Source organism: Mesocricetus auratus, unplaced genomic scaffold (genome assembly GCF_017639785.1).
Source record: "Mesocricetus auratus isolate SY011 unplaced genomic scaffold, BCM_Maur_2.0 Super-Scaffold_4256, whole genome shotgun sequence".
Taxonomy (NCBI): Eukaryota; Metazoa; Chordata; class Mammalia; order Rodentia; family Cricetidae; genus Mesocricetus; species Mesocricetus auratus.
Genome location: NW_024429182.1, coordinates 57,016,677 through 57,027,862, shown reverse-complemented (window position 1 = coordinate 57,027,862; position 11,186 = coordinate 57,016,677).

The following is an 11,186-nucleotide window of genomic DNA, read 5'->3' as shown; positions in this document are numbered from 1 at the left end:
GGCTAGCTTACGGTTCAGAGGTATAGTCCTTTATTATCATGGTGGGAAGCATGACATCATGCAGGCAGACATAGTGCTGAAAGTTCTATGTGTGGGTTGGCGGGCAACAGGAAGAGAGAGTGACACTGGGCCTTGCTTGAGCATCTGAAACCTCAAAGCCAGCCTCCAGTGACACACTTCCTCCAATAAGGCTATGCCACCTAATAGTGCCACTCCCTATGAGCCTATGGAAACTGCCACAGGCAGTTTAAGGCCCATCCCTAATGACTTCCTTCTGCTAGCCAGACTCCACTTCCTACATGCTCCACAATAGGACACCATAAGCTGGGGACAGAGCATTCAGAATATGCGCCTGTGGAAGCATTTCACATCAAACCCATGACACAAAGCAAACATGCATGAGCCTATGGAAGACACCAGATTAAAACTATGACGTCAGGGAAACAGCTCCACACAGAACAGAATAGGTAAGGACAGAGAAAACCAACACAGGGCAGGCAGGAGCCCTGGTCAGATGTAGTACTGTGCCTGCCACTTCCAGACACCCCTACATTCATGTCCTACACTGTGAAGTGGACAGCATACACTTGGCAGCAATGTCTGTCTGTTTCTGTTACCATGGCAAAATACCTGAGAAAATCAACTGAAACCTGGGAAAGTCAGCTTAATTTGACTCCTGTTTTCAGAGGTTTCTGTCCACAGTAAGCTGACTTCTTGTTTAGGGGCCCAAATGAAGCAGGACACAGCAAGGTATGTGTATAGTGGAATAAAGCTAACACCTTATGGTGGTCAGGAAGCAGACAGAAGAGACAAAGACAAAGAAAATCCCTTCTCAAGGGTACCGCCCAGTGACCTCTTCCTCAAGGGAGGCCTCACTTTCTAGTTTCCTTTTTTAAATGCCATTAAAATATGAACCCCTCTATGGATTAATCACTTACCAGAAATCCAGTCACTGAGCACTGCCCTGAGAACCATGCCTACGGCACAAGTGGGGTGTGTGTGTGTGTGTGTGTGTGTGTGTGTGTGTGTGTGTGTGTGTCTTCACAACAGCAACCTGAAGTAGCAGCAGGTTGTGGGTCAGAGCCCAGATGGAGTGGGCAGGTTCTCCACTTAGCCTCTCATGAGGCTAAAAGGAAGAGGACAGGCTAGCTGGGCCCTACTCAGAGGCTTCCAGAAGCTCCCCTGTCTGGGCTCACTCTGGCTGCTGGAAGAACTTAATTTATTGCAGCTGTGCTTGTGGGCCCTCTCTCCTTGGTGGCTGCCAGCTAGGACAGCTTTCTGCTCTGTGAATTTGCTTCACTCCCTCCAGCCTCTTCTTCAGACCCACAGGGCAGGCCGAGCCTTCCTCGTGCTGCGTATTGCCTGGCTTCCACCAGCTGGTGAAGTTCTTTGCTTTAGGGGCCACACGATGACCTTGTCTGAACAAGAATTCTTTCTTCTAACCCTGGTAAATGCACGGTGCCTTACACTGGCCATTTGACCGAGTTCAAGTACACAGCTCAGCAGAATTAACATCCACCCACACCATCCGCCTCCAGAATGTTCCATCTTCCCAGACTGAAACTCTGTCCCTATTCAACACTGACTCCCCGCTCCCTCCCCAGCTCCTGGCTTCCTGTCCTGCTTGCAGTCTCTGTGGATTTGGTGAGTCTGAAACCCTCCTGAAAGTGGCTATCTCACCGCACGGTTCATCCATGTTGCAATGTAAGGGAGAAATCTTACCATGTTTACCATGGCCTCATAGTCACCTACTGGGGGATTGTGACAAAGCATGGTGGGGGACAGAACCTGGAACCCCTGCCTCCTGCAGCCACTATCACACCACAGTTCAGCCACCTTTATGGAGAACTATCACCTGTTCTTGATTATTCACAGTTTGTGCTAAGTCCCAAGGAGACGCAACCATCTAGCCAAGGCTGATCCTTTAAGAGAAATTGTCCTGAGGGAGGTAACCCTGCCTCACACGCACACCCAGAAAGACAGCGTCCCCCCAAATCAGCACCATCCTGCAATTGGTCGCGAACGCACGGGAAAGGCCTGTTAAGCCCACCTTGTGTTTCTGATGCACACACGCCTTCCTTCCCTCATATTCACTTCCTCATATAAGAGGAACAAGGCACTCTTTATCTGGAAACACACGGGTTTTCTCCCTAGGGAGATTCCCCCAGTGTCGCAAGCATTTGGTTCCCCGAGACAGAAAGTTTAAGGTCTCTGATGGCAAGCACTTCTCTGGTTCTATTCTTGTCATCTCACTCTACTTCACCCATGGAATCAACATTAAAGAGAGCTCAGATATGCAGGATGGTCTATTTTGGTGATTAAACACTGACCAAAACCAACTTGGGGAGGATGGGATTTATCTGGCTCACACTTCCAGGCAATAGTCCACCATCAATGAAAGCCAATTCAGGAACTCAGGCAGGACTAGAACATGGAGGTGGGGACTCAAACAGAAGCCACATAGGAACACTGCTTACTAGTTTGTGCCTCATGACTTGCTCAGCCTGCTTTCTTATACAACCCAGGGGAGCACTGCTGCCCACAGTGGGCTGGATCCTCCCACATTATCTTCAATCAAGAAAATGCCCTACAGACTTGCCTACAGGTAATCTGATGAAATAAATTCCTCAGTTGAAATTCCCTCTTCTCAGATAGGTTTGTCTAAAGTTGACAAAAAAACGAACTCACAGGGCAAGTAGTACATGTCTGTAACCCCAGCACTCAAAGTGGCAGAGAAGGGGATTGCCAGTTTGAATCCAGCATGAACTAAATAGAAGGACTCTGTTTCAACAGAAACAAACAAACAAACAAAAAAAACACCAAAGAAGGAAAAAGGAAAGGGAGAAGGAAAGAGGGAAGGAGAAAGGAACATAGAACTTCATACACAATGGTTGTGGGAAGACAGTGAATAAAGAAGAAACGTGAGATAGAGTCTGTAAAATGGAGACAATACAACATGAAAAAAATCCACCAGATGCTGTAAGAGAACACTCATGCCTGCAACTCAACACCAAGTCAGTGTGTGGCTTTAAACATACATGGTCCACCCTGTCTTCCCAGCATCATTCTCTTCTTGATTCTTGTTGCTGCATCTTTTATCCCTAATGTGGTGGGGTAAGAGAGCCCAGACCACCGGAACCTGCCTAGAATGGGCATCATCATCCTCATTTCTTCATTTTAGCACTGCTCAGCCAGCACCCTTTAGGGTCTCTTAACCCAGCAGCAAAGGAGCCCAAAGTATCCAGGTGCCACCACAGCTTCTAGCTCTGCGGTACCCTATGTTCTCTGACCAGGGTGTTCCCCTGTTCACTACTGAGAGCTTCAACCCAGGGAAAACGCCTTTACAGGCATGAGGCAGAACTTCTATGATGGCTCACTAGCTATCCTTATGAGAAGTGGTACCTCCACGTCCACCTGTCAGGCTTCCGACCTAGGGATTCTGGTTTGGGGAAAGTAGCACCACATGGGTTACACATACCACATGCTACAGGACACTGTGTAGTTTTGCAATGGAATCTCCCGATGTGATCTTAAATGATACCTAAGAAGCAATCCCCAGTTCCACAAAATGCCCCTGATCACTAGCTGTTTGAATAGCAATGTCAGTGAATCCCAGGGCAGCCTTCCCATGATCTTCTGCCGTTGGCTTTAAGGTTAGTCCTTAACCAGAAACAATTATGTGGGTTGGATGCAGTTAAGTTGAACTTTAATGTTAAGTGTCGAAGTTTGATTCCCATTGTGAGGACTAAAAGGATACAAACTTAATCCGACTGTGGTGTTCAGAAACAGGTCCTCTAGGAGCAAAGAGGAATAAATACATGCAGGCCTACTTGCTTGGTTGCTCTCAGCTAACTTTCTCCTTCCTGTTACTGTTCTGAACCATCTGCCTATTGAATGGTATTGATCATAGTAGGCTGTGTCTTTCCACATTAATTAACAATTGAGACAGTTCCCCCACAGTAATCCCCACAGGCCAAGTCAATCTAATAACAGGACCACAAGTATAACATCCCACAAGTTTCCTGATGGCTTTATACTCATCCTGTTTCTTGCCATGGGGATGCCCTTTATTGCCCCAGGACTCTGAATCAAGGAGGCCATCACCAGGGGAAAGTCCCTTGACCTTGTCCCTTCAGAAGCATGAACAAAATAAATCCTTCAAAAGCATCTTGCTTTAGGTATTTCATCATGGTAATGAAATGGTGACTAATATAGAAAACTGGTACCAACAGATAGAACTCAATAGAAAAGCGAAACAGAATAGATAGTTATGGATGGGAAAGCTGGAACAGGAGGATCAAGTTTGTAGTGGGAGGAAAGACAGGGACAAGGGACGGGACACAGGGAGAGACAGCTAAAATTAAGAGCCATTTGAGGGGTAACAATACAGTAGAAGCTTCCTAAAATATATACATATATGAAGGCAATTTAAATGAAATCATCAAATAACAGGGGAAACAGAGTCTCAACTGGCCATCTCTTGTCACCAAATGAAGCTTCCTGTACAGGGACTGAGTTACAACTAATTGAGTAGTTGGCCAAAAGGGTCTAATGGCAATCCTCAAACAACCCAGGGGTTGTTGCCAAGGCAATAGGTTGCTCTCCACAAACTTGGGACAGTAAGGCTCCATTGCTGAAGACAACACCTACGCAACTCATTGAACATGGAGAAGTCAAGCTGGAGCCATGTAGAGCCTGGACTCCTACATCTAGTGTCTTTGGTACAGGTAGGTACTCTGCACACTACCAAAAGAAAAACCTAAACACCAACCCAGCTACAGACCCCTTGATCTACAGTGGTGTTCTGCCTGCAAGATATCCTAGGGCAGTGGTGGCACAAAGCTTGTGAGAGTAATCAGCCAATGTTGGATTTGACTTAAGGTCTTCTTCATGTGACTGAACCCATACTCAACATTGCTTGGGTGACCAAGAACCAGAGACTAGATATTGTAGGAACTTATGGCAAAACCAAATACTACTGTCCCTAAAAAAAAACCCAAAACAACAACAAAAAAAGGTAGCAAGAAAATGACTCCTAAGGACACTCTGCTATACTCATGGATCAATGCCTTGCTCAGCCATTATCAGAGAAGTTTCTTCTTGCATCAGACAAGAACAAGCCCACAGCTTGATATCATGTAGAAAGAGAGACTTTGGAACACTCAGTCTTAAATGGGATGTTTCTATCAAACCCTCCCCCCTCAGGGGTCAGGGAACCCCACAAAAGATGAGGTGGATAGAGGAACCAAGAAAACAAGGCCTTCTAAACCAACATGATCAAAGAACATGTGAACTTGTAGAGACGGAAGCACACCAGGTCCTCTGTGGGTATATTATGGCTTCAGTTCAGTGTTTTAATGAGATTCCCGAGTGTACAAATGAGTGGGTATCTGATTCTTGTACCTTCTCTTGGGTTCTTTTTCTTCTGTTCATTTGTCTTGTCCAACCCCAAAGTTATATTTTTATTACTATTTCCTAGAAACCTGTTTATTGTCTAATGAGAGACAGAAAGTGGGTGGATCTGGATGGGAGGGGGTGGGAAGAAACTGGGAGTAAGAGAGGAAAGGAAACCGAAATCAGGATATGTTATGTGAGAAAAAAATATTTTCAATAAAAGAAAAAAAATCTTAAATAAATAAAAGCTTGAAAGGAAGAAAGAGAAAGGAAGAAAGAAAAAAGAGACAGAAGAAAGGCAGAGAGAGAGAGAGAGAGAGGGAGGGAGGGAGGGAGAGAGAGAGAGAGAGAGAGAGAGAGAGAGAGAGAGAGAGAGAGAGAGAGAGAGAGAGAGAGAGAAGGAAGGAAGGAAGGAAGGAAGAAAGAATGAATGAATACTGGTACCAAGAGTCTCATTGTTATAAGTGTATCTAGCATAGAATTGTGTAGCTAGCAGAGGATGGGAGAGTTTAAAGAAACAGTTACAAAATGACTAAACTGTGCTGGGGAGATGGCTAAGTGGTTAACAATACTTTCTGCTTTTGCACCCTCACTGGGAAGCTCACACCACCCATACCTAACTTCAGTTCTAGGGTTCCAACTCTCTTTCTGGCACACTCACACACACACACACACACACACACACACACTTAAAAATAATTTTTTTAAAGAAAAGGAGCTAAACTGCTGTAAGTAGGGCATTGTGGGCAATTTTGGTGTGGGCACAGAAGACAAGAGACCAGGGAAGATCAAGGACATGTTAGGCACTGCTTCCATGGTTGTCATTAGGATGCTGATGGAAGAGACTTTGTTAGTCACAGACATGCCAGTGAGGTCTCTGTTGGAAATGAGGACTGCACTGGAAACTGAGGCCAGCAATATAACCCTGCAATAAAGTACGGCTCTTGTCCATGAGCTGAGGCTCTGTGGATGCTGAAGTAAGGATAGTGAACATGTTTGCTTGCTGAAAGAATCTCAACATGGCACAGCATTCAGGATGTGGCATAAGTATTTGGGCTGGTTGATTTGGTGGTTTGAATGAGAGCTATCTCCCATAGACTTAGGCATTTGAACACTGTTGTGTGTGTCTGTGCATACACCACGTGTATGTGGGACCCTAGAGAAGCCAAAAAGAGTGTTAGGTCCCTTGAACATGGAATTGCAAGTGGTGTGAGCCACATAATGTGGGTTCTAGGATAAAACTCTGGTCCTCTGGAAGAAAAGTGTGTGCTCTTAGCCACTGAGCCATCTCTCTGACAGCCCTATGCTGATTCATTTTCATTGTCAGCTTGAAACAACTCAGAGCCCCTTGGGAAGGGTTTTAATGATGAATTATCTAGCTCAAGTACACCAACAGACATGCCTGTGAGGAGTTGTCTTGGTTGTGAATTGATGTGGGAAGACCCAGCCCACTGTGGGCAGCACCATTCTCTAGGAGGCCTGCATGCATTATTTGTTTCTTTTTGCTCTTGACAGTGGATGTTATGTGACCACCTGCTTGAGTTCCTGCACTGGCTTCCCTGAAATTATAGATTGTGACTTGGAATTGTTAGCCAAATAAGTCTTTCCCCTCAGCTAAGTTGTTTTTCGTAAGGGTATTTGTCACAACAACAGAAATGAAGCAAGAACAGTTTCATTGAGTGCTTCCTATCAGGTTAACAGACTCAGGAGCAAAGAGGACCAGAGCACAATGATCTGGAACACAAAAAGCTTGTCCAGAGAAAAGCAAGAAATAAAGGCATATAGGGTGCAGCACAGAAATCATTTGCTATGAATATCAATGCAGATAAAAGGGAACCAGTGGCTTTACATACAGACAACTGGAAAGACCTCCAAGACATCTCCTAAATCTAAGAAAGAAATCCTCCTTCAGGGTGAAGGAGGAGAACTGAAGGCTGAGTCACCAGCAGTTGGCATGTACCTCAGAGGACACTGCCAAATTGTTTCCCAAGTGCTGGTTTAAAAACTCACTGGCCATATGTGGGTGTCTTGGTTGATAGGCATTCTTGCTCAAACATTTAAACTTGTGTATTCCAGCCATTGTGTAAACTGGTATTGTTTTCTGTTTTTGATTTCCCATTTCTCTGCTTATTAACTAAGTTTGCAGAGTCTTGGCCATGTCTGTTTCCATTTCACAAACACTGCTGTGCCTCTAGTCAACTGATGGATGGGATAATATGCTTTGTCTTGCTGGTTGATGGGAGATAGAGACCACATGTTGCTAATAAGCAAAGCAAATACAGTCTCCTGATCTGTGACCCTCACTCCTTGTATGTAAGTGTGTGTGTGTGTGTGTGTCTGTCTGTCTGTCTGTCTGTCTGTCTCTAAATTTTACTATATAGCCCTAGCTGTCCTGGAACTCACAAGGATCCCTTCACCTATGCCTCCTGATTGCTAGGATTAAAGGTGTGTGCACATGGATGGCTCCATAAACTCTATTTGTAGTGACTTTTATTTTGAATGGAAAATCTATGCTTACCATTTTGTAGAAAAGCAGCAGTAAGAGCACAGCAAACACACACCCGGATGGCTTATTCTATGTGACATCCTAGCAGGGTGTTAATTTTGATTGTCAACTTGTCTGGAGGGAAAAACTCTAAGAGTGCTGGAGAGGGGGCTTGGGAGATCAATGACTCATTGCAGTGAATACTTGCAAGTGTGGAATAAAGGGTAAGCTGTGTGAATCACTGGGCCACACTACAGCTTCCATGATGAGATTTTTTTTCTTCTAAATTTTATTACATTTTGGGCGGGGGAGGTTGCAAGGGCAGAGGGAGGACATGAAAGTACGGGGAAATTAATTGGATTGGGATGCATGGTGTGAAATCCACGAAGAATAAATAAAAGTTAAAAAATAAAGTTTATATGCAAGTATAATATTATAGGGAAAAAAGAGAGGCCAAGCCACTGTGAGTGGTGTCATCTTTGGGAAGATGGTCTTGGGTTGTATAAGAAAGCAGTCTGCCCAAGCCATAAGGAGCAAGACAGTGTTGTTCCTCCACGGCCTCTTCTTCAGTTCCTGCCTTGAGGTTTCTGCCCTAGCTTCCTTCAGTGATAGACTTAGAATCTGTAAGGTGAAACAAATCCTTTGTTCCCTGAGTTGCTTTTGGTCATAGTGTTTATCACAGTAATAGAAATCAAACTAGGACATCAGGTGATCCCCATGATGTCGAGTCTTGTCCAGTAAGTGGAAGCCTGAAGAGTAGAGACTCCCATTTCCCAGAGAAGCAATTTGGCCTCAGACTGAGCCATGAAACCTTGCTTGGGTTTCCAGTCTGCTGGCAGAGGTTGTACTTGCTGGCCCACTGTGAAAGGTACCAAGCCCTTCAAGAAAGTATGTGTGCATTTCTCTCTATCCTCTCTCCTCCCTCTTCTCTTCTCTCCTTGCTCCTCCTCTCCTCTCCTCTTTCTCTCTCTGTCGGTATGTCTGTGTCTCACTGTGTATGTCATGTGTGTGCATCTGTGTCTGTATCTGTGTGTGTCTGTGTTCCTAAATGTAAGGGCAACTAAGCATTTAGAATTAAACTGTAAACAAAGTATTCCACACGCATAGTTTAGCAAATTCAGCACTCACTTCCAAATATGGAGGGTATACTCCCATGGAACTGTAATCCATCACTGTCACATCTGCTATGTTCATAATAACTCTCTAGTCACATTGAAAACATAACCCAAATTCAGTTTCCCATGTCCCCAGATGGTTCTTGCTGCTGATTTGCTCAAGCCCAGACCCAACCAAGCAGCAGTGTGAGTATCTTCCTTGGTATAACATTTACCCCAGTTTCCTCTCTCACCCACTCTCAAAACCTGTCCCCTTGCCACTGACTTGTTGCAGGAGGCTGGCTCAGCAACTGGAAATCCCCAGTCCTGGGTACAGTGTGTGTGTGGGGGGGGTCCTCCTGGGTGAGGGAAACCATATACTCCTTACAGCCCACACCCAGGCACCTTGTATCTGCTAAGGTCACCATGGGTCAGCTATATATTTCCATTTCCTTTGTGAATGTTTATTTATGTCCCCTCTGTGAGCTACTTTTCTTGGCACCCTGAGCATGTACTTGAGAAGTAACAATAGGAGAGGAAGGGTTTGTTCTGACTCATGGATTAAGATGGCACAGTCCATCAAGATGGGGACGGAGTGCTGTTGGGAGACGTGTGGCAGCAGCTCCACTGCAATGGGAAAGTGTGGCACCTACTTGCTCTCACCTCCATGAACCAGGAAGATGGGACAATACAGGAGACAGCAGCCTATAAACCTCACAGCCTGCCCCCCTTCCAAAGGAGGCCATAGGTATTAGATCCCCTGGAGCTGGAGATACAAGTAGTTGTTAGATGTCCCACCTGGATGCTGGGAACTTTGAATTCAGGTCCTCTGTAAGAGCAGCAGTAAGTGTTCTTAACCATGGAGCCATCTCTTTAGCCCCATTTTATCTGTTTTGAGTCAACTTTGTTCATTTACAACTTTTTCTAGTAATATTTTGATTTGATTTCATGGCCTGAAATCTGTTTGAACACTATATTTTGAGACAATTATAGACTCCCAGAAGTATACAGGAAGTCTTAGTTTAGTATTCCTTCAAGCCTCCCCCAAAGCAGACATCTGCATAAATACCATGATAATAATAAGAATCATCACTTCAATGTACACACATGATTCAGACTCCACCAGATGTGCCTGCACTCACATGTGTGAATGTTACTGCACATGTGGCATGCATGTGTATATTGTGTGTGTATGTGTAGCTTTGTGTAACTACCGCTTCAGTAGTCAGAATTTCATCACCCCTGAATCCCTGATGCTTTTCAAATAGAGCCACAGCCCCACCTCCCCAGATGACCGCATAACCACTGATCTCCTCATCCCCACATTCTCCATCTTCCTTTGGGAAGGAGTGAGAGTAGTATAGGCTGGGCCTTGAACTCCCTCTGTAGCTGAGGATAACTTTGAACTGATCCTCAGGCCTCTATCTACAGATTTCTGGGATAACAGCCATCGTACCTAGCCAACCATTCACTTTTTAAAGTACATTTTCATCTATTACACTTGGGGCTATTATGGGGAAAAAAGGATGTTTAAAAAATAAGGCATAACACGTCTTTAATCCCAGTACTCAGGAGGCAAAAGCAGACAGATCTCTGTTAGTTCTAGGCCAGCCTGGTCTACAGAGCGGGTTCCAGGACAGGCTCCAAAACATAACAGAGAAACCCTGTCTTGAAAAGAAAAGTCAAAGAGAAACATTATTTTGCTTACTTAAATATACATATACACTTACATATAAAACAATACTCATTAAACAAGAGTCAGGGGGCTGAGGCAGGAGTGTTCCTGTGAGTTTGAGACTAACATGACTATGTACTGGGTCCAAAGATGAATCTGGGATATAGCTTAAGCCTCTGGCTGGGGGAGGGAGTGGTGGAGAGAGAGAGGAGAGCCTGACTCTCCGTGTGTGAATGTGCATTTGAGTGGATGTGGATTTTCATTTCTCTGGAGAAATGCCGAGATTGCACTTGCTGGCTGTGTGGCCGCTAGGGATTTAGATTCATCCCTAAGAAACTGCTAGTTCTCTAGACTACTCGACCTTCCTCCTGAATATCGATTTGTCGCTTGTCCTTTCCCAGCATTGTTTTTAGTTTTTGTGATCTGCTTTGCCAGACTTTTCATCTTTTCCAAGAAGCCTTTGGCTGGGCCTCCCTCACACCTCCCACCCCACTGTCCATTCAATCTCTGCTCAGAACTGTACCTTTCCTTCCTTCAA